Raw genomic sequence first — 25,123 nt, forward strand, 5'->3', positions numbered from 1 at the left:
GTTGGATATCCAGAAGGGACGGCCCCTGCACAACTGTTGGTCCCGGAGCCACCAAAGTAGCGACAGACGGACCTCCGGAGTCAATGAGATCATGTGAGACCTGATCCGGTGAGGCAGGCCGTCCCGCTTGGCTAGAATCAGCCTCTGGAGGGGGCGAGAATGGAATTGAGCATACTCCACCATGTCGAATGCTGACACCATGAGGCCCAGCACCTGCATTGCCGAATGTATCGACATCTGCGGACGAGAAAGGAAGCAACGAATCCTGTCCTGAAGCTTCAGGACTTTCTCCTGAGACAAGAACAACCGCTGGTTGTGAGTGTCCAATAGCGCTCCCAGGTGCACCATGCTCTGAGCAGGGACCAGGGAGGATTTCTTTCAGTTGATTAGCCACCCGTGGGCTTGTAGAAACCGGACCGTCATATCCAGATGACACAGGAGAAGTTCTGGGGAATTTGCCAGGATTAACAAGTCGTCCAGGTACGGCAGTATCCTGACCCCTTTACGGCGGAGTACCACCATCATCACCGCCATTACTTTGGTAAAGACTCGCGGAGCCGTTGTCAAACCAAAAGGTAACGCCCGAAACTGGTAAAGAATATTTGCCAATAGCGAAGCTCAGGTATTGCTGATGTGACGCTGCTGTAGGAATATGCAGGTAAGCATCCTGTATATCCAGGGAGACCATGTAGTCCCCAGGTTCCAAGGCCAGAACTATAGAGCGAAGGGTTTCCATACGGAACTTGGAAACCTTCACAAACCTGTTCAATGCCTTGAGGTTGAGAATGGGCCGGGAGAATGGGCCGGTTTCGGGACTAGAAACAGCGGAGAATAGTACCCCCGGCCCCTCTGAGCAAGAGGCACCTGTACTACGACTCCTGTATCCAGGAGGGTCTGTAACACCGAATGCAGAGTGTTTGCCTTTGTCTTGTCCGTCTGTCTGGCAAAATCGATGCGGGGGTCGGTTTTTGAAGGCTATGGCGTAACCTCGAGTGACTACTTCCCGTACCTAGGCATCTGAAATGGTCTTCAACCATTCCTGGGTATACCCTAGAAGCCGGCCCCTCACCCTGGGATCCCCCAGGGGGAGGCCCGCCCCGTCATGCGACAGGCTTATCGGTCTTGGAAGCTGGCTGACGGGCAGCCCAGGCTCTTTTGGGCTTCCGCTTACCAGGTTTGGAAGTGCGGACCTGCTTGTGGTACGCCTGACCTTTTGCTTTACCTGAAGGGCGAAAGGACGTACCTTTAGCCTTCGACACAGAAGGAGCGGTACTTGGCAGACAGGCAGTTTTGGCAGTAGCCAAGTCAGCCACAATCTTATTTAAGTCCTCTCCAAACAGAATATCTCCCTTAAAAGGAAGTACCTCCAGGGTTTTTCTAGTGTCCAGATCCACAGACCAGGATCTCAGCCACAATATCCGGCGAGCCAGGACTGACGTAGAAGAAGCCTTGGCTGCTAGGATACCGGCATCAGAAGCCACCTCTTTAATATAGCGAGAAGCGGTGACAATACATGACAAGCATTATCTAGCATGGTCAGAAGAGATTTCAGCTTCTAACTCCAAGGCCCATGCTTCAATAGCCTCTGCAGCCCATGTTGCTGCAATAGTGGGCCTTTGTGCAGCACCCGTAAGGGTGTAAATCGCTTTCAGACAACCCTCCACACGTTTATCCGTAGGCTCTTTTAGAGACGTGACGGTAGTGACAGGTAGACCTGAGGAAATCACCATCCTAGCCACATGTGAGTCTACTGGAGGAGGTGTTTCCCAATTTTTAGACAGCTCTGGTGCGAGGGTATAGCGAGCCAGCATCTTCTTTTGAGGCACAAACTTCTTACCCGGATTTTCCCAGGGTTCCTGACGTATATCCACTAGGTGGTCAGAGTGAGGTAAAACTTGTTTAACCACTTTCTGACGCTTGAACCTATCTGGTTTCTTAGGAGGGACGGATGGCTCGGGATCATCCGTAATCTGTAAAATTAACTTAATAGCCTCCAAAAGATCAGGAACATCCACATGTGAACTACCCTCTGTCACGATCCGGGTATCTGGACGCCATTTCTTACCTATCAGATGCCTCCTAAGGCTGGCTCAGCGCTCCAGGACCGGATCCCATCTGTTATCCTGATGTGCACATTCCCGCATCCTCTCCTGTCTCTCTGGACGCAGTCACAGCAACGCCTTATACATCTGGCATGGCGTCTCCCGCGGCCTCCGCCGCCGTCCCTGAGCTTCTGCATTTAGAGTGGCGATTACGTCAGCCGCGGCCTCCGCTGTGTCCGCGTGGTCGGATGTGCATCTGTCAGCCTGACGTCTCCTGTCTCTGGTGGCCGGCGCCGCCATTACTGTTTTCCAGACCACATGGATTACAATCCAAACTTCCCTCCAAGTGTCTGCATGGGCGCAGCCATCTTGGATTCTGTCAGCTGATCCTTCCTACCAATCCGTTGTCAGTATTATTAATTTGCATAATTGCCTAGCCAATGCCTTCCTTGCTGCAGGTATAAATAGGTTGTGCCTGAGCAAGGAAGGCGTCAGTGCTTTGGTTGTCAAACCTAGTTCCAGTTTGTCTCTCTCCTGTGATTGTCTTCCAGGTTCCAGCTCCTGTCTCCAGACTTCTGCTATAGAGACCCGCACCAGCATTCCATCTGCGGTGTAGCCTGACTCTCCGATCCATTCTGGACTCACCTGTTTCCAGCTACAACATCACCTGCTTCCAGCTCAGCTTCCAGCAGTGTACAGCTTCTCTTAAAGGGCCGGTGTCCTTTCTGCAGTTTACCACTCTCCACCGGTATTTATTATTTCTCCGCTCTCAAATTCTACATTTCATCTATATTGCATCGCTCTCAAGCTTTACTTATTATTTAACTGGTTCCAGCCAGTATCCACTCCGTGCCAACACCTGTCTGGTTCTAACCAGTACTCACAGCAGCATTTTATCTACAGCAGTCCAGCTTTCCCTGGAACACCAGCTGGTACGACCCTGGGCTTTCCTCATTGCTACAGTTGAGCCTGGTAAGGACTTTCCAACTTGCAGATAATAAGAACTGTCTCATACCACCAGAGCTCTGTGGCCCCTGCCACCCTGTAGTACCCAGGAACTGTATTATTATTTCTCTGCTGATTTTTATGTTTCTTTTTACTGCTACTGTGATGCATGGAGTTTGTCATAAATAAATATCATTGACTTTTACTCAAGTTGTCGTGGTCACGCCTTCGGGCGGTTTCTCTTCATGTTACTTACATGTCCAGGGGCCTGATACAACCTCCCAGGTTCCGGTACATCTCAGCCCCTACAACTGAGGCTGCCTTCCATCAGCTCAGGCCCTCAGTTGTGACAGTAAGCACTGACCTAATGAATCCAGCCGGAGACCAGGATCAAGCGGCCAGGCCGATGCAAGAACTGGCAGCCCGACTTGAACATCAGGAGGCTGCACAGGGCCACATCATCCGCTGTCTCCAGGATCTCTCTACTCGGCTGGATGGGATTCAGACAACTCTCCGTGGATCAGACGCATCTGGGGCGTCAACCACAGTGACTCCAACTATAACCCCACCCACCTTACCCGTTTCTGCTCCACGTCTTCATCTTCCAACGCCAGCAAAATTTGACGGATCTCCAAGATTCTGCAGGGGATTTCTCAACCAGTGTGAGATTCAGTTTGAGCTACAACCTGGCAATTTTCCCAGTGACCGTACAAAAATTGCCTACATCATCTCTCTTCTCAGTGGCTCCGCCCTTGACTGGGCATCACCGTTATGGGAGAGGTCCGACACCCTGCTATCTTCTTACACTGCATTCGTGTCAACATTCAGGCGCATCTTTGACGAGCCAGGCCGGGTAACTTCAGCTTCGTCTGAGATTCTCCGTTTACGCCAGGGATCACGTACTGTAGGACAATATCTTATACAGTTCCAGATCCTGGCATCTGAACTGGCATGGAACGACGAGGCCCTGTATGCTGCATTCTGGCATGGTTTATCCGAGCGTATTAAAGATGAGTTAGCTACCAGAGACTTACCCTCCAAGTTAGATGAGCTAATCTCACTTTGTACGAAAGTTGACTTACGTTTCAGAGAGAGAGAGCAATTGAGCGTGGAAGATCATCTGCTCCAAAATCTTCTGCTCCTCCTCCTCGCCAACTGTCACCAACTAAAGATGAACCCATGCAAATTGGCCGTTCCCGTTTAACTCCTGCTGAGCGCCGAAGACGTCTCTCTGAGTCTCTTTGTCTTTACTGTGCAGCTCCGTCTCACACCATCAATGCCTGTCCCGAACGTCCGGGAAAACTCCAAACCCTAGCTCGCCAAGGAGAGGGCCGGCTAGGAGTAATGATCTCCTCTCCATCTCCTCATGATTGTAATCTCCCAGTCTCGCTTCAAGTTGCTCAACGTTATCGGAACGTCATTGCCCTCTTTGATTCCGGAGCAGCTGGGAATTTTATTACTGAAGCCTATGTTAAACGGTGGTCCCTACCCACCGAGAGACTTCCTTCCTCCTTTTCCTTAACTGCCGTGGATGGCAGTAACATTTTTGATACTGTTATTGCTCTAAGGACTCTACCAGTTCGTCTGAGAGTGGGAGTTCTTCATTCCGAACTTATTTCACTTTTAGTGATTCCAAGAGCCACACATCCTGTGGTCCTGGGCCTTCCATGGCTCCGTCTTCACAATCCTACAATTGATTGGACAACTACGCAAATTCTGGCATGGGGTCCCTCCTGTGCTGAGACATGTTTGTTTAAAGTGTTGCCTGTCTGTTCTTCCTCCCCCAGGTCGTCTGATGTTCCACCTCCTCCATATCAAGATTTCACGGATGTGTTCAGTAAAGCTTCTGCTGATATCCTTCCTCCTCATAGAGAATGGGACTGCCCGATTGATCTCGTTCCAGGGAAGGTTCCACCTCGAGGCCGAACTTATCCGTTGTCTCTGCCTGAGACGCATTCTATGGAGGAATACATTAAAGAGAACCTAGCAAAGGGGTTCATTCGACCTTCTTCTTCTCCAGCCGGCGCAGGCTTCTTTTTTGTAAAAAAGAAAGACGGTGGTCTGCGGCCGTGCATCGACTACAGAGGTTTGAACGACATTACCATCAAGAACCGTTATCCTTTACCCCTGATTACTGAGCTCTTTGACAGAGTTAGCGGAGCTACCATCTTTACAAAGCTGGACTTGAGAGGTGCATACAATCTCATCCGGATCCGTGAGGGTGACGAGTGGAAGACCGCATTTAACACCCGTGACGGACATTATGAGTACCTCGTCATGCCCTTCGGATTGAGCAATGCTCCAGCTGTCTTCCAGCATTTCGTCAATGAGATCTTCAGAGACATTCTATACCGTCATGTCGTGGTCTATCTAGATGATATCCTCATTTTTGCCAACAATTTAGAGGAACATCGTTTTTGGGTAAAGGAGGTTCTGTCCCGTCTCCGTGTCAATCATCTCTATTGCAAATTAGAGAAATGCGTCTTTGAAGTCAACTCCATTCCGTTTCTAGGGTACATTGTGTCCTGTTCCGGACTAGAGATGGATCCTGAGAAACTACAAGCAATCCAGAATTGGCCGGTACCCTTAACCCTCAAAGGGGTCCAGAGGTTCTTAGGGTTCGCCAATTATTACCGAAAGTTTATACGAGACTTTTCCACCATTGTGGCGCCTATTACTGCTTTCACCAAGAAGGGTGCTAACCCGTCCAAGTGGTCTGAAGAAGCCATGCAAGCTTTTCATCTTTTAAAACAGAGGTTCATCTCTGCGCCTGTCCTGAAACAGCCTGACATCGACTCTCCTTTCATCTTAGAGGTGGATGCCTCCTCCGTTGGAGTAGGAGCGGTGTTATCTCAGAGGGCTAAAGATGGCCATTTACATCCTTGCAGTTTCTTCTTACGGAAGTTCTCCCCAGCGGAGCGCAACTATGCCATTGGCGACCAGGAGTTGCTAGCCATCAAGCTCGCTCTAGAGGAATGGAGATATCTGTTGGAGGGAGCTTCTCATTCTATCACCATCCTTACAGACCACAAGAACCTTCTATATCTGAAAGGCGCACAATGTCTCAACCCTCGTCAGGCCAGATGGGCACTTTTCTTTTCCAGGTTCGACTTTAAACTCCAGTTCTGTCCGGGCTCTCAGAATCGCAAGGCCGATGCCCTTTCCCGCTCATGGGAGCAAGAAAATGAGTCAGAGTCTTCAGACAAGCATCCTATTATAAATCCGTTGGCATTCTCCACGGTAGGGATGGACTCTACGCCCCCATCAGGGAAAAGTTTTGTGAAGCCGACACTAAGGAAGAAGCTCTTGCATTGGGCCCATGCTTCCCGCTTTGCCGGACATACAGGTATCCAAAAAACCCTGGAGTTTATCTCTAGGTCCTATTGGTGGCCAACTCTGAAAAAGGACGTTTTGGAGTTTATTGCATCTTGCCCAAAGTGTGCTCAACATAAAGTATCCCGCCAGTCGCCTGCGGGGCAACTGGTTCCACTATCTGTTCCCCGTCGACCATGGACCCATTTGTCGATGGATTTTATTACAGATTTGCCCATGTGCAACAAGTTTAATACCATCTGGGTGGTAGTTGACCGGTTCACCAAGATGGCACACTTCATTCCTCTCACCGGTCTTCCGTCAGCTTCCAAGTTGGCTCAAGTATTCATACAAGAGATCTTTCAACTCCACGGTCTTCCAGAAGAAATTATCTCAGATCGAGGAGTTCAATTCACAGCCAAATTCTGGCGAAGTTTATGTCAAGTCCTCCAAGTCAAGCTAAAGTTTTCCACGGCTTACCATCCTCAGACCAATGGTCAAACTGAGAGGGTGAATCAGGACTTGGAGTCCTTCCTCCGCATCTATGTGTCCTCCTCTCAAGATGACTGGGTTCAATTACTTCCCTGGGCCGAGTTCTGTCATAACAACCAGTATCATTCTTCATCTTCTTCAACACCATTCTTCACCAACTTTGGATTCCACCCTAAAGTCCCTGAGTTCCAACCGCTTCCAGCAACTTCTGTTCCCGCAGTGGATATCACCTTGCATCAGTTTGCCAATATCTGGAAGAGCGTACGATCTGCTCTGCTCAAGGCATCGTTCAGGTACAAGAAGTTTGCGGATAAGAAGCGTCGGGCAGTTCCTGCTCTCAAGGTGGGTGATCGGGTATGGTTATCCACGAAGAATTTGAGGTTAAGAGTTCCCAGTATGAAGTTTGCACCTCGCTACATCGGTCCTTTTAAAATTGATCAAGTCATCAATCCTGTTGCTTACAGACTCCAGTTGCCTCCCTTCTTAAAAATACCCAGGACATTCCATGTTTCCCTGTTGAAACCGCTAATCTTGAATCGGTTTCATTCCTCACTTCCTCCAACTCTGAAAGTCCAAACTCAATGAGGCGTTGAGTATGAAGTAGCCAAGATCCTGGACTCACGTCACCGTTACGGTCAACTTCAGTATCTTATTGACTGGAAGGGTTATGGCCCTGAGGAACGTTCTTGGACCAATGCTTCTGATGTCCATGCTCCTGCCTTGGTCCGGAGATTCCATTCCAAGTTTCCTCAAAAGCCAAAGAAGTGTCCTGGGGCCACTCCTAAAGGGGGGGGTGCTGTCACGATCCGGGTATCTGGACGCCATTTCTTACCTATCAGATGCCTCCTAAGGCTGGCTCAGCGCTCCAGGACCGGATCCCATCTGTTATCCTGATGTGCACATTCCCGCATCCTCTCCTGTCTCTCTGGACGCAGTCACAGCAACGCCTTATACATCTGGCATGGCGTCTCCCGCGGCCTCCGCCGCCGTCCCTGAGCTTCTGCATTTAGAGTGGCGATTACGTCAGCCGCGGCCTCCGCTGTGTCCGCGTGGTCGGATGTGCATCTGTCAGCCTGACGTCTCCTGTCTCTGGTGGCCGGCGCCGCCATTACTGTTTTCCAGACCACATGGATTACAATCCAAACTTCCCTCCAAGTGTCTGCATGGGCGCAGCCATCTTGGATTCTGTCAGCTGATCCTTCCTACCAATCCGTTGTCAGTATTATTAATTTGCATAATTGCCTAGCCAATGCCTTCCTTGCTGCAGATATAAATAGGTTGTGCCTGAGCAAGGAAGGCGTCAGTGCTTTGGTTGTCAAACCTAGTTCCAGTTTGTCTCTCTCCTGTGATTGTCTTCCAGGTTCCAGCTCCTGTCTCCAGACTTCTGCTATAGAGACCCGCACCAGCATTCCATCTGCGGTGTAGCCTGACTCTCCGATCCATTCTGGACTCACCTGTTTCCAGCTACAACATCACCTGCTTCCAGCTCAGCTTCCAGCAGTGTACAGCTTCTCTTAAAGGGCCGGTGTCCTTTCTGCAGTTTACCACTCTCCACCGGTATTTATTATTTCTCCGCTCTCAAATTCTACATTTCATCTATATTGCATCGCTCTCAAGCTTTACTTATTATTTAACTGGTTCCAGCCAGTATCCACTCCGTGCCAACACCTGTCTGGTTCTAACCAGTACTCACAGCAGCATTTTATCTACAGCAGTCCAGCTTTCCCTGGAACACCAGCTGGTACGACCCTGGGCTTTCCTCATTGCTACAGTTGAGCCTGGTAAGGACTTTCCAACTTGCAGATAATAAGAACTGTCTCATACCACCAGAGCTCTGTGGCCCCTGCCACCCTGTAGTACCCAGGAACTGTATTATTATTTCTCTGCTGATTTTTATGTTTCTTTTTACTGCTACTGTGATGCATGGAGTTTGTCATAAATAAATATCATTGACTTTTACTCAAGTTGTCGTGGTCACGCCTTCGGGTGGTTTTTCTTCATGTTACTTACATGTCCAGGGGCCTGATACAACCTCCCAGGTTCCGGTACATCTCAGCCCCTACAACTGAGGCTGCCTTCCATCAGCTCAGGCCCTCAGTTGTGACACCCTCCCCATCAGCAGTATCTGTGTTAAAATCTGTGGGGTCAGTGTAAGTGCCGTCTTCATCAGATGAGGTGTCAGTGACAGCAGTGGATTGTGAGGAGATAAGAGCTCACTTAGAGGACCCCTTGGGCTTGGGCGAGTGAGGGGCAGACTTTTTAGTAGTCAGGGACTGGTTAACTTCTTCAATTGAGCAGTTAAATCATCCGCCCATGGCGGGTTAGCTGCAGGGACTACATACGGTTGTACCGGCATAGGGGGTCCCATAGGGGGTGTTAGTTTATTAACTAGCGTATGTAGAAGCATGGAAAAAGCGGCCCACGGTGGGTCATTATGTACCTCCATTGCCACAGTCCCACTGGGGGGGGTGGGGTGGCAAGGAGCCCCCAGAACCAGAGCCCACAGCTGCTATGTTCTCCTCATAGGGATCTGTGGCTTCAGCAACACCACCAGTGCGTTCAGCCCCAGAACCTTTACCCTAAGAAGCAGACATGATATAACTCGCAGTATCGGTAACACAGTACAATTGGCAGCAGCACAATACCTCTTACCCAAACCCCTGCGCAGTGTAGTCAGCACTAGCAGAGATAAAGGAGAGATATGGTGACTAAATCACAGAGAAAAATACGTATTGATAATGTCGATATTATCTTAGACCGCAAAGCTATACCTCTAAATACACTATTACCGTGGAGCCGCTATGGCCGCTAGACTAAATACACGTGCTACGCATTTTGTACGCTATTTGCATACAGAGTCCTGCACGTGGTACGCACTTGGCGTACACACGCCGCGCTGAGTGTACGGAGTACACACAGCGAGTGCACACACAATTGGTAACCTTTAAACCTTGTTAATGATACAATGTAATAATATGATCACACTTTAAACCCTTAACAACAAAGTACTGCAACGATGTTATACCTTAAACCTTAAGTAGCGCTGACGGTACAAAGTCCCCGCAGTGCGTACACCTTATCAATACTTATACACCTTATACAGATAAATACACTTTAAACCCCTTGCAGGAAAGTGAAGACACCACATTGATTTGTAGTTGCAACCACAGGGTTCTAAGGCCTCAGTGGATTAATTCCAAAAGGTAAAACAATACAAATCATACACTACAGGCTAACAAGTAAATCTAAACAGAATAATGGCTACAGAGAATGTACATACGTGAGAATTTTCGCAAGCGCAACCTGGCTGGGTCCTCCGCTGGTCATACAGATAGCGCTCAGAGTCTTCTGACCGGCCAGGCAACAATGGTCTTTTTATACACAACATGCATACACAATACAATGGTCACTGTAATCTCATTGTCCATTGGACACAGGGATGTGTCTCTACATTACAGAAGAGGTCATAGGTGGATTTGAATAGATGGGCGATGTCTTTCCCCAACTGCTCTTGTGGGTGGTATCCTCTGGATTCCCGCCGCATACATAATTTACAGTAAATACAGTTAATGTTTATATTCTACTTCTGCACATAACTATACGCTGGAACATGCGATCTTTCTCTAACTAACACCGGAATGTTACCCTCAAAATACCCTACAGCTGGATACTAGACATCACCTTCCAACCTTTATCTGACCCTCCCTATCATGCAAAGGCGAATCCCTCTGTCCTGGAACTGTTTAAACTATTAATACTCGCTGACATGGTGAAAGGGAACTATGGGTACAAAATGCACTATTTGGGTTAAATATGTAATGTTCTAATAACCCTCTACGCGCTCACAAACTCCGCCGTAAATACCCATATCACGCGCATGATCGCCGGAGCGATCCTACGCAAATTGCGGATATGTGCATGCACGGTGGACTGAGTGCACGAGCAGCGGGCATGTGCATGGGGTTAGTACAAGGCATATGCATTACAATATTTTTCGACTTTGACAGTATTAAAGTATATCTTTGTGAAAATCCTATATAAATATAAAACCTGTCGCACCAAGCCCCCTCAGGTTATAGAATATAGGGATAGCAAGTTGAGTTAAGGACACGAAATGGACACCACTCAGCGAGCTAATGCACACACACAGATAGTTACATATTGTACAATGCAGAGGTTATTACTAACAATACTACTGAACTGGAATAGCTTATATATAGCTATGTAGTCAATAGATAAAACACTGCACAGTAAGAACTGGATCTATATCACAGGGTAATTGTACTAGAAAACCCTGACTAAATGCACGCTTTCTTAACTAACACTGTCTAAAAAGGCATGTAGAATACTTAAGTGTCATGTAAAGTCACAGCACTGGCAACTAGGCGGCTTTACACAGGAGGATTTGCCCAAGCAGTCCCAGGAACAGTGAAGCTGAGAGATAATGGCGCCCAGACACTGACAGGGAGTGAGGGAGAGACAGATATGCAGCTCCAGGGCGGTAACATTTGCGGGAAATGGCGCCCTGGGGCTGGGGAAGGGGCTTCAGGTCTAAGCCTTATCCTCCTGCTGGCAAAACCACCGGGTACTGTGGGCTACTATTGAAACGGTTTAGAGAGAAAACCTGACCTGCACACATGCCCTGGTGATCTAGTGGGATCACATGTACTGCCACAGTGTCCACCGCCAGCACGCGCGACCCGCCTCCCACTGACCGCGCCGGATCGCAATAAATTATGGGTCCCGCAAGCGGGACCCACTCACCACCTCCCAAAGTGTGGCCACGCGATCCCGGAGAGCCCCCGTCGTGTGTGCCTGACCATGAAGAAAACCGGAGCCTCCTGTTGTAGTTACCCGGCAACCAGGGCTCGGGAGTGTACAGCGCCGCTGGGGAGAGCTGGAGCTGCAGCAGTGAATGTCTCTGACATTTACACACCGCTGCTGCCCTTGTAGTCTTCACTTTTTCTTCAAAAAAAGCTCTTCTTAGGGCTGCCTGGTACAGCCCCTCTGTTATGCGCCTGCTATCTGCGGCACCAACTACAAAACTGAGCTCCTGTGCAGGGAGGCGGGATTATAGAGGCGGCGCTATGCATTCTGGGAACAGTCAAAGCTTTTCAGCCTGTTGGTGCCTCGGATCAAGATCCTACTCTACACCCCTATGTCTATCCTTGTGGAGCCCAGTGTACCCTGCAGCAGAAAATAGGATTTTGGTACTTACCGGTAAATCCTTTTCTCTTAGTCCGTAGAGGATGCTGGGGACTCCAAAAGGACCATGGGGTATAGACGGATCCGCAGGAGCTTGGGCACACTATAAAGACTTAAACTGGGTGTGAACTGGCTCCTCCCTCTATGCCCCTCCTCCAGACCTCAGTTAGAAAACTGTGCCCAGGAGAGATGGACATTTCGAGGAAAGAATTTATTGTTATAACACAGTGAGTGTCCTACCAGCTCACACCTCAAACACACCGTAGAACTTGGCATTCAGTAGAATACCAGCCCACAGCATGAACAAAACACAGCCACATGCTGAGAAAATACGTAACACCAACCGTGTGTTCCACATAAGCAACAATAACACCCCGCATGCCATTGCATGGACAACGGTATCAAACGCCTGACAGAGAAAACCACATCACCAGGGTGTAATCCAAAGCAATAACTGCAGACACAGTACGCACTGGGACGGGCGCCCAGCATCCTCTACGGACTAAGAGAAAAGGATTTACCGGTAAGTACCAAAATCCTATTTTCTCATACGTCCTAGAGGATGCTGGGGACTCCAAAAGGACCATGGGGATTATACCAAAGCTCCAAACCGGGCGGGAGAGTGCGGACGACTCTGCAGCACCGCATGAGCCAACAAAACGGTCCCCAACAATCAGGAAATCAAACTTGTAGAGCATAGCAAAAGCGTTTGAACCCGACCAAGAATCCTCTCGGCAAAGTTGACCTGACGAGACTCCCCGGGCATCCGCCCGAGAGTAAGCCCACCTTCCCAGAAGAATAGACCTCCACCTACTTCGGTGACGGCAATACAGCCGTATAATAATCACGCCAAACCGCATCACAGATTCAGCCTGTAACAGACTGCATAACACAGTCTTCTAAACCACGCTGGGAAACATGCCATAGAACAGAGCTCCTGTTCCTCCACACTGAGCCCGATTGGCGACCTACATACTCAAATCCCCAGCTAGATCAAGGAAATTTGAAACTGCTAATGCCTAAAAATTACCAGCAACAAAAAAGATGGATTTCTGTTAAATCCAGAAACCACTCTAGGTAGAACTACCAACCTAGTACCCAATTCCTCACTAGCCACCTGAAAAATCAAACCAGGCTTTTGTGAGACAAAAAAACACCACTTTCGAAACCGATAAAGCCAATATCATGACCACCTTCCGAAAGAGAAACTTTGTAAAGAAAGGTATTAGGCTTGCCTCCACACCGGCTTGTAAAGTATGGATAAGCCAGACAAAGCTGAAAAACTTCCATAAAAGTCTTTGTGGAAGACACCGAGACATCTAGGTACTCCAACTACGTTGGTAACCCTTTGTCGTTAGTTCTTTCGTAGCCTGAAGAATTGAGGAAATGACTACACCATGAATACTCGTTCGGCTTAGGACATGGCATTCAACCGCCTCGCCGTCAGATGCAGCCACGGTAAGTCATGCTACACTCCCTGATCTTGTTGTAACATTACCTCACGTAGAGAAAGAGGGCCGTAAACTTCTATGAGTAAATCATGAAAACTGGATAGCCAACCCTCACTTCTAGACCGGATTCAAGAGGATCACCGGAACCTTCCAACAACTTCCGCACACCACCATGAGAAAAGTGAAAGTGGAGAAGCCACATAGACCGACTAAAGACACCCACGGTGTCATGAGGATGTCCACTACTATATCTTGAGCGTCCCTTGACCTGGAAAAATCTCCTTGAGGCCTCTCGTTGAAGCGAATCGCCAACATATCCAATTGCAATACTCCTCAAAGACTCGACACGTCTGGGAATGCTTCTCGATGATGACCGAATCTTCTCCGGCTGGATATCACGTCGGCAGAGGAACTCTATTTCCCTGTCATTACCTCCGGAACGAAGGTTGCTAATATAGCGTTTTCCAGACCTCCCCTTCAACCGCAAACTGTGCAACTTCTGCCAATACCGCTTGCTCCATGTTCCGCCCTAGCGGCCTACCTACGCCACTGCTGACAAGTCGTCCGGCAGAACTAACACGGGCAGCCCTAGAAGAAAACGTTCGTCGAAAAATAGCTCTTAATTCCAGAAAGCTTACAGCAGACCAGCTTTTTAACTTGACTATAGGCTCTGGAAATTCGTCCCTTGCAAAGGACTGCTCCCCAGCATCGGGGAGCTGCATGCACGGCTACCAGGGTCTAAAGCTGGATCCCGGACCTTCATTCCTTTAGAAGAAGAGAACCGGCCAGACACCACAGGAGCGATGTCCTGGTGGTTAGGATTATATTCCGGAGCATTTGCAGGTGAACTCCAGACCACGTTCCCAACTGGTCCCCTAAAAACCAATCTAGTAATAGATCTGCTCACTGGAAAAAAACTCTTAGGCCGCAGCCATCTGCTTTATGACGGAAGAAATTGATGAGGTGTCACCCCCAAAACCGATCCGACTCTGGATCCTCAGACCTCTTTCCACAGGAAAAAAACATTGAACCAAAACCAGTCAGCATCTACTCTGAACCCCAATTTCAACATCTGCGTCATTGGGAACAACAGCCAATCCCTGTGTCAAAAACAGTCAGAGAGACCCAATGATTTGTACCTTAATATAGGGACAGCCAGAGACTGTCCTGAACCTGACGCACCACTGTATGGCGTCGCGTACTACCTCCCCTCCCAGAGGGGAGCGGCAAAACTATTAGAAAAACAGTAAGGGAAAACAACTGGAACCCAGAATGTCCTCCTTTATATTCTATGAATAACTCACAGGTCCTAGTCTAATTCTGGACTAACTGAAACTTATCAGACAAGTGGTCACCGGAGTGGGAACCCGCCAGATCGAATCAGCGACCAGTGGTTGAAGTAGTAGAAAAAAAAAGAAAACGACCTCCACTTCTGCGAACCTAACAAGGCTGAAGAACACTTACCTTTTCGCCTTTCACTGTCTGCACAGAAAAGGAAAAACAAGAATGGTATCGAACCGGTTACAAATGACTGCACCCCATAAAAGAATGCATCACCAACCGTCGTGAAGTAGGCTAATTCACGAAATTAGGCTTACCAGAGGAATCCGCCGAGAATTACCAAACAGAGGCCACACCCACAGCTGTACACCTCCCTCCAGCTTTCCCTGGTACATCCTCTGCAATTTTACGGTCACACCTCCTGCTGTCACGTGGCAGCCTGCTGTAATGTTATAATTTAGAACAAACATAGGCAAGGTTACCCACTCTGGGTAGGGTAATACTGTCGGATGCCTACCCAAATACCAAACTTTCTCAAAAGTATACAGTGCAAATAAGGACAAAAAATAGAAATAAAATTTCACTTAGCTGCCTGTGTATGATCTTTTGCGAACGGGCTCTGCGTCGACCAGGAGTTGACTGTCATAATTTTCTCTCCGTGTTGTGAAGAGAATAATATTCGGACTCCTCGAGAGGATCGAAACCAACTCATCACGGCCAATCTAGAGCTTAATCAACAGAGCGGTCAGGACAGGATAAGAATACCATTATTTCAGCATTCATTGATAAACATCCTGCTACACACGATATAACACATATATCCAAAACATGCATATATAAATAAACCCATATCTACCTATATAAACATATAGACGTAACCTATATGCAAGTGGATTGTCCCGACCAGCCAGGTCCCTAGAGACAGTAATGTGTTGGGAATGTGTATGACCATGTACTGACATGTACCCGATGTGGAATTACCTGTAACGTTATGGTGGACAGAAACTTAGTAAATGTCGACAGCAAGGGATAGTAAGCGGGCAAAAATTAATAATAATAATAACAATAATAGCTGGGAACCCCGAGAGGTCTGAGGGAATCATACAAAAACAATTTTGATAAGACTCCCCCCCCAAACACCTGAATACATATATTCATATATATATATATATATATATATAGGTACAATGCAATAACAGCCTGCCAATTCTTTCACCCAGGAAATACCGTTGATGCCGACAGGGCATCACAAACCATTGCGACTTCCCTCCTGTGTTCACTGTTTTAAGCACACACAAAAATAACTTGGCAACACTTAATTCACCGAATCAAGCACCACCGCGTGCCGGCGCAGCCACCAGATTTTTTCACAACCGCTCGTAGCTAAGCCCCCACACCGTCGACATATATCGACTAACCAATAGTGGGTAGACTAACAGGGACAGTGAATGTATGTAGTACAACCAGGATAATGCAACCCATATCCAACATCATGCTATATGACAACCATATAGCAGTATAACCACTGTGCTCCCCCCCCCCCCCCTCCATCTTACTATACAGCAAGTTCTGGGGGGGAATGTGAGGAAAATGGCGCTGACTCGTTCCAAGGACTAAGCTCCGCCTCCTCCCAGCGTTTTTTCACCCCATAAGTGAAACCATCATATACTGGGCCCTTATATAGTGTACATTCACTATAATCATACATATATATATATATATATATATCCTTAAACACTCACGCTCAGGGCGCCCCCTTGCCCCCTGCACCCAAGTAAACCGTTGGTGTGTGGGAGCACCGGAACGGCGCACGACTGCCTTTATGCCCAGCGGTATCGTGCGCGGCGCCGGGGACTAGTCTGCAGCCCAGGGCGCTCCCCTCCGTCCCGGCGCCCTGCACCCCTGGAGCCGGCGTCGGAGGAAGCTGGCGCGTGGCGCACGGGAACATGCTGGCGGGGTCCGGGGCACAGCGCCTCGGCCCCGCCGGACGTTTTACTGTAAAATAAGTTGCCCAGGGCGCTCCCCTCCCCAGCGCCCTGCACCCGGGAGAGCCGGCGGCGGGAAAGAAACGGCGCGCAATGCGCCACGATGAGCTGCCGGGGGACCGGGACCCGGAGTCCCGGCAGCACCAGTTATAAGATAAAATGGCCACAGTAATATGCTGGCCAGGGTGCCCCCCCCCCCAGCGCCCTGCACCCGGGGAAGCTGGCTGCGGGGGGGGGGGGATGTGCTATATGCTGACGGGGGTAGGATCTACAGTGTCCAGGCACCGATCCACTTTTATGTCAGTCCCTAAGGAAAACCCAGTAACCTGCTGCCCAGGGCGCTCCCCCCCAGCGCCCTGCACCCTGAGAATGCGTTGGTGTGTGGGAGCATGGAGTGTAGCACGATCTGTTACCTCCGTTACTGAAGTCTTCTGCAGTCACTGAAGTCTTCTGTTCTTCACATACTCACCCGGCTTCTTTCTTCTGGCTTCTGTGAGGGGTTTGACGGCGTGGCTCCGGGAACAAGCAGCTAGGCGCACCAAGTGATCGAACCCTCTGGAGCTAATGGTGTCCAGTAGCCGAGAAGCAGAGCCTTGAAACTCACAGAAGTAGGTCCTGCTTCTTTCCCCTCACTCCCACGCTGCAGGGAGCCTGTAGCCAGCAGGTCTTCCTGAAAATAAAAAACCTAACAATAAAGTCTTTCAGAGAAACTCAGGAGAGCTCCCCTAGTGTGTGATCCATCACTGCTGGGCACAAAGTCTAACTGAGGTCTGGAGGAGGGGCATAGAGGGAGGAGCCAGTTCACACCCAGTTTAAGTCTTTATAGTGTGCCCAAGCTCCTGCGGATCCGTCTATACCCCATGGTCCTTTTGGAGTCCCCAGCATCCTCTAGGACGTATGAGAAATTATTAATATCTTCATATATGTAAAGGGTCATTATAAGGAGTTAGCAGGGGATTTGTTTATTAATAGAACTCTGTATAGGACACGTGGACACTCATTGAGGTTAGAGGAGAGAAAATTCTGTACAAAACGTAGGAAAGTGTTCTTCACTGTAAGTGCAATAAGGATTTGGAACTCTCTGCTGGAGAAAGTAATAATGGCGGACTCTGTAAATGCATTTAAAAACAGATTGGACAGCTTTCCAGCTGAAAAAATTATCCATGGCTATAGCATTTAATATTTCGACATTAAGTATCTGGGAGTTGTACGAAAATAAGATTTTAAACCTACCGGTAAATCTTTTCCTTCTAGTCCGTAGAGGATGCTGGGGACTCCGTAAGGACCATGGGGGGTATAGACGGGCTCCGCAGGAGACATGGGCACTCTAAAGACTTTAGAATGGGTTTGCACTGGCTCCTCCCTCTATGCCCCTCCTCCAGACCTCAGTTAGACAAACTGTGCCCAGAGGAGATGGACAGTACGAGGAAAGGATTTTGGTTAATCTAAGGGCAAGATTCATACCAGCCCACACCATCCACACCGTAAAACCTGGAATATACGCAACCAGTCAACAGTATGAAAAAAACAGCATCAGCCAACGACTGAACTTAACTGTAACATAACCCTTATGTAAGCAACAACTATATACAAGTCTTGCAGAAATATGTCTGAACTGGGACGGGCGCCCAGCATCCTCTACGGACTAGGAGAAAAAGATTTACCGGTAGGTTTAAAATCTTATTTTCTCTTATGTCCTAGAGGATGCTGGGGACTCCGTAAGGACCATGGGAATTATACCAAAGCTCCAGACCGGGAGGGAGAGTGCGGATGACTCTGCAGCACCGATTGAGCAAACATGAGGTCCTCATCGGCCAGGGTATCAAACTTGTAGAATTTTGCAAAAGTGTTTGAACCCGACCAAGTAGCTGCTCGGCAAAGCTGTAAAGCCGAAACGCCTCGGGCAGCCGCCCAAGAAGAGCCCACCTTCCTAGTGGAATGGGCCTTTACCGAATCTGGTAACGGCAATCCAGCCGTAGAATGAGCTTGCTGAATCGTGTTACAGATCCAGTGAGCAATAGTCTGCTTAGAAGCAGGAGCGCCAACCTTGTTGGCTGCATACAGGATAAACAGTGCCTCTGTTTTCCTAACCCGAGCTGTCCTGGCTACATAAATTTTTAAGGCCCTGACTACATCCAGGGACTTGGAATCCTCCAAGTCATTCGTAGCCACAGGTACCACAATAGGTTGGTTCATGTGAAACGATGAAACCACCTTAGGCAAAAATTGAGGACGAGTCCTTAATTCTGCTCTATCCTCATGGAAAATCAGATAGGGGCTTTTGTGCGACCAAATCGGACACCCGCCTTGCAGATGCCAAGGCCAACAACATGACCACCTTCCAAGTGAGAAATCTTAACTCAACTGTTTGAAGAGGTTCAAACCAGTGAGATTTTAGGAACTGTAACACCACGTTAAGGTCCCATGGTGCCACTGGAGGCACAAAAGGAGGCTATATGTGCAGCACTCCCTTTACAAAAGTCTGGACTTCTGGGAGAGAAGCCAATTCCTTCTGAAAGAAAATTAATAGGGCCGAAATCTGTACCTTAATGGAGCCTAATTTTAGGCCCATATCCACTCCTGTCTGTAGAAAGTGGAGAAAACAGCCCAGATGGAAATCTTCCGTAGGAGCATTCTTGGCTTCACACCAAGATACATACTTTCTCCAGATACGGTGATAATGTTTCGCCGTCACTTCCTTCCTAGCCTTAATCAGAGTAGAGATGACTTCTTCCGGAATGCCTTTCACAGCTAGGATTCGGTGTTCAACCGCAATGCCGTCAAATGTAACCGCGGTAAGTCTAGGAACACGCAGGGCCCCTGTTGCAACAGGTTCTCTCTGAGAAGAAGAGGCCATGGATCTTCTGTGAGCATTTCCTGAAGTTCTGAATACCAGGCCCTTCTAGGCCAATCTGGAACAATGAGTATTGCCTGCACTCTTTTTCGTCTTATGATTCTCAATATCTTTGAGATGAGTGGAAGAGGAGGGAACACATAGACCGACTGAAACACCCACGGTGTCACCAGGGCGTCCACTGCTACTGCCTGAGGGTCCCTTGACCTGGCACAATACCTCCAAAGCTTCTTGTTGAGGCGTGAAGCCATCCTGTCTATTTGAGGAAGTCCCCAATGACTTGTTATCTCTGCAAAAACTTCTTGAAGTCCCCACTCCTGGATGGAGATCGTGTCTGCTGAGGAAGTCTGCTTCCCAGTTGTCCACTCCCGGAATGAAGACTGCTGCCAAAGCGCTTATGTGATTTTCTGCCCAGCGCAGAATCCTGGTGGCTTCCTCCATTGCCACTCTGCTCCTTGTTCCGCCTTGGCGGTTTACATGAGCCACGGCTGTGACGTTGTCTGATTGAATCAGAACCGGTAGGTCGCGAAGAAGATTCTCCGCTTGACGTAGGCCGTTGTATATGGCCCTCAATTCCAGTACGTTGATGTGTAGACAAGCCTCCTGGCTTGACCATGTCCCCTGAAAGTTTCTTCCTTGTGTGACTGCTCCCCAACCTCGGAGGCTCGCGTCCGTGGTCACCAGAACCCAGTCTTGAATGCCGAACCTGCGACCCTCTAGAAGATGAGCACTCTGCGGCCACCACAGGAGAGACACCCTGGCCCTGGTGGACAGGCTTATTTTCTGATGAATTTGGAGATGGGACCCGGACCACTTGTCCAGAAGGTCCCACTGAAACGTCCTTGCATGAAACCTGCCGAAGGGGATGGCCTCGTAGGTCGCCACCATTTTCCCCAGTACTGGAGTGCATTGATGGACCGACACTCTTCGGTTTTAACAGGTCTCTGACCATGTTCTGGAGTTCCTGGGCTTTTTCCGTTGGGAGAAAAACCCTTGTTTTTTTCTGTGTCCAGAATCATGCCTAAGAACGATAGCCGAGTTGTTGGAACCAACTGAGACTTTGGTAGATTTAGAATCCAGCCATGTTGCTGCAGCACTCCCAGGGAGAGCGCCACGCTTTTCCGCAACTGATCTCTCAATCTCGCTTTTATCAGGAGATCGTCCAAGTATGGGATAATTGTGACTCCCTGCCTGTGCAGGAGCACCATCATGTCCGCCATTATTTTGGTGAAAATCCTCGGGCCGTGGAAAGCCCAAACGGCAACGTCTGAAACTGGTAATGACAGTCCTGTACAGCGAATCTCAGGTACGCCTGATGAGGGGGATATATGGGGACATGAAGGTATGCATCCTTTATGTCCTGTGACACCATAAAATCCCCCCCCCCCTTCCAGGCTGGAGATTACTGCCCGGAGCGATTCCATCTTGAATTTGAACTTTTTCAAGTACAGGTTCAGGGATTTTAAATTTAGAATGGGTCTGGCCGAGCCATCCGGTTTCGTGACCACAAATAGGGTTGAATAGTACCCTTTTCCCTGTTGAACCCGGGGAACCTCGACAACCACTTGTTGTTGACACAATTTTTGAATTGCAGCTAAAACTATCTCCCTTTCTGGGGAAGAAGCTGGTAAAGCAGATTTGAAAAACCGGCGAGGAGGCACGTCTTCGAATTCCAGCTTGTAACCCTGGGATACAATTTCCATTGCCCAAGGATCCACGTCTGACTGTACCCAGATGTGGCTGAAGAGTCAAAGACGTGCCCCCACCTGCGCAGACTCCTTCAGTGGAGCCCCAGCGTCATGCGGTGGCTTTAGTAGAAGCCGGGGAGGACTTCTGCTCCTGGGAACTAGCCGTAGCCGGCAGTTTTTTCCCTCTACCCTTACCTCTGGTGAGGAAGGAAGAGCTCTGACCTCTTCTGGACTTATGCCACCGAAAGGACTGCATCTGATATTGCGTCGTTTTCTTTTGCTGTGGGGAAACATAAGGTAAAAAAGTAGATTAACCGCAGTAGCTGTGGAAACCAGGTCAACGAGACCTTCCCCAAATAAATCCTCACCTTTGTAAGGTAAAACTTCCATATGCTTCTTTGAGTCGGCATCACCCATCCATTGGCGGGTCCACAGGGCTCGCCTAGCAGAAATCGCCATGGCGTTGGCTCTTGAACCTAGTAGCCCAACGTCTCTCTGAGCGTCTCTCATATATAAGACTGCATCTTTAATATGACCTAAGGTCAATAAAATGGTATCCCTATCTAGGGTATCAATGTCAGCTGACAAGGTATCTGTCCAAGCTGCTACCGCACTACAAACCCAAGCCGATGCTATTGCCGGTCTGAGCAAAGCACCCGTATGTGTATAAATTGATTTTAAGGTAGTTTCCTGTCTGCGATCAGCAGGATCCTTGAGGGCTGCTGTGTCTGGAGACGGCAGCGCCCCCTTTTTGGACAAGCGCGTTAACGCCTTGTCCACTCTGGGCGAGGATTCCCACCGTAACCTGTCCTGCGCAGGGACAGGATATGCCATAAGAATTCTTTTGGGAATCTGCAGTTTCTTGTCTGGAGTTTCCCAAGCTTGTTCAAATAACGCGTTCAGCTCATGAGATGGGGGAAAGGTTACCTCAGGTTTCTTTTCCTTAAACATGTGTACCCTCGTGTCAGGGACAGAGGGGTCATCTGTGATATGTAAAACATCCTTTATTGCAATAATCATGTAATGATTACTTTTGGCCACCCTTGGGTGTAACCTCGCATCATCGTAGTCGACACTGGAGTCAGAATCTGTGTCGGTATCAGTGTCTGCTACCTGGGACAGGGGACGTTTCTGAGACCCTGAAGGGCCCTGTGACACAGTCAAAGCCATGGATTGACTCCCTGTTCTATCCCTGGACTCTGCTTTGTCCAACCTCTTATGTAATAAAGACACATTTGCATTTAAAACATTCCACATGTCCAACCAATTCGGTGTCGGCGTTACCACAATCATTTGCTCCACCTCCTCCTTAGATGAGCCTTCCGCTTCAGACATGCCGACACACACGTACTGACACCCCCACACACTCAGGGATATATTTATATGGAGACAATTCCCCACTAAGGCCCTTTGGAGAGACAGAGAGAGAGTATGCCAGCACACACCCAGCGCCACCTGACTCTGGAAACAGAATTCCCAGTTAAACAGCGCTTTTATACAAATATATGTATATACACTCACTGCGCCCACTAAATGTGCCCCCCCCCCTCTTTTTTGCCCTCTGTCACCGTGTTCAGCAGGGGAGAGTCCGAGGAGCCAGCTTCTCTGCAGTGTGCTGTGGAGAAAATGGCGCTGGTTAGTGCTGGAGGATCAAGCCCCGCCCCCTCAGCAGCGGGCTTCGGTCCCGCTCAAATTCACAATACTGGCGGGGGATTATTTAATATACTGCCTCCCCAGTATATCTATATACTTTAGCCAGTCCCAAGAGGTTTAATATTGCTGCCCAGGGCGCCCCCCCCCTGCGCCCTGCACCCTTCAGTGCCCGCCCCTGTGACAGGAACTGAGTGCTGCAGGATAATGTCACTTTGCAGCACACGGCTCCTGTCAATGAGGAGAAGCCAACATTTTGGTGTCACCCCCATAGTGATGCCACTGCCCACAACCCCCTCTCTGTGCATCTGGCTGTTGCCTGATGTATGTAGTAAAACATTGTATTAGTACAGAGATGCCTCAGATAATAAACTTGGCTGAGTGAAAACAAAATAGGGTCCTTTTAAAGTGTTACTATGTTAACCCTGGCAGCTCCCCTGTGACTATATCGATGTTTACAGAGTGTAGGTTGACCCATTAGCAGATTAGGAATGGAAAAAGGTGCAATCATAATTACCTGGAATGCCGACTATGTTAAGGAGGGAGAGGGCGACATGCCGGCACCTCTCTTTGGTCAACCAATAACTGAGACAAGATAACTTAGTTTCTTGGGCAAATCAAAAGGTTAAGAGAATAGCTTTTTTGGGACCGCACTAGTCTTGCAATAAGGTTGTAATGCCCTCTGAAAAACTGATTTATGACGCTAAATTGCGTTATGGATACAGCAACTTTGTGCATAGGGAGAAAAAATCCTTTTTGCAATTATTTGTTGCTATCAGTGGTGCTCCCTAGAGTCAAGAAGAGTATCAACAAAGAAAACCCAACAAAGAAGAAAAGTTGGAAAGTAGACTCTTGTGTGGGAGCACTCAATTCAGAGGATTATATTAATCAATTCTGATAAAACATAATTTTATTAATTCATTAGAAATATAATTGTAGGAGTGAGTTATACGTAAGATAGTGTAGCTACGCGAAAATATAACACTATGGGGGTAATTCCAAGTTGATCGCAGCAGGATTTTTGATAGCAATTGGGCAAAACCATGTGCACTGCAGGGGAGGCAGATATAACATGTGCAGAAAGAGTTAGATTTGGGTGGGTTATTTTATTTCTCTGCAGGGTAAATACTGGCTGCTTTATTTTTACACTGCAATTTAGATTGCAGATTGAACTCACCACACCCAAATCTATCTCTCTCTGCACATGTTATATCTGCCCCCCCTGCAGTGCACATGGTTTTGCCCAACTACTAAAAATTTCCTGCTGCGATCAACTTGGAATTACCCCCTATATTTTGTGCAATTAATGTGGTTTTCGATACCACAATAGGGACCGGAGATCAAATATTTGGGCTATTGGTTTTACTGAGATAACAGTAACACCTCTGTATAATATATGACCATCATTTATTCTACAGCAGTCCTATTCAGGATTAAATAGTCGTAGAGAATTGAATCATAGGTCATACAGAACCGAATGCCAATTGGTATTATTAGGGATCACTCTAGATCGGGCAGAAGAATATTTTGCAGTACCAGGGTGTTCCAGGGTGGTCTCCCATCCGAGTACTGACCCGGCCCTCCACTGCTTGGCTTCCAAGATCAGACGAGATCGGGCATCTCCAGTGGGGTATGTCCGCAATTTCTTAATCTGCCCGTTCAGTCAATCCCAATACCCATATCGATCGAGTTGTATATCAGAGGTGAACTGAATCAGTCGTGTATTTAGTATTTGAGTTTATCTCATGCCCATGAAAATGAATTTGTAGCAATATTAGTCATAATGCATAAACAAAATTACATTAAGGACAGTTAGCATATGAAATCCGGGATATGATGATGATATATACTCGGGCAGTAATTATAGCAAACCTGTTGCTGTATATAATATATGAGGCAGTAATTATAGCAAACCTGTTGCTGTATATAATATATGAGGCCTCAAATAATTTATGCCACATACGCCACCACAGCAGAAAATACTGCACACAGAGATAGTTGAGTAGTAATTTGCTGCAAGTGTGCAGCTGGATATAATCAGGCAACAATTGTAGCAAACCTGTTGCTGTGTGCAATATATAGTATATATGACCTCTAACGATTTATACCACACACGCCACCACAGCAGAAAATAATGCACACAAAAACATTTATAGTTGAGTAGCAATTTGCTGTAAGCGTGCAGCTAATGAGCCTCTTTAGGATTCCTTGTTCAAAA

At 48.2% G+C, this 25,123-nt stretch overlaps 1 pseudogene; it reads right to left on the reverse strand.

The window, feature by feature from the left end:
* Positions 1 to 24,429: 24,429 nt before the first annotated feature.
* Positions 24,430 to 24,549, reverse strand: LOC134912153 (5S ribosomal RNA; annotated as a pseudogene).
* Between the last annotated feature and the right edge of the window lie 574 nt (positions 24,550 to 25,123).

This window comes from Pseudophryne corroboree, chromosome 4 (assembly GCF_028390025.1).
Source record: "Pseudophryne corroboree isolate aPseCor3 chromosome 4, aPseCor3.hap2, whole genome shotgun sequence".
NCBI lineage: Eukaryota > Metazoa > Chordata > Amphibia > Anura > Myobatrachidae > Pseudophryne > Pseudophryne corroboree.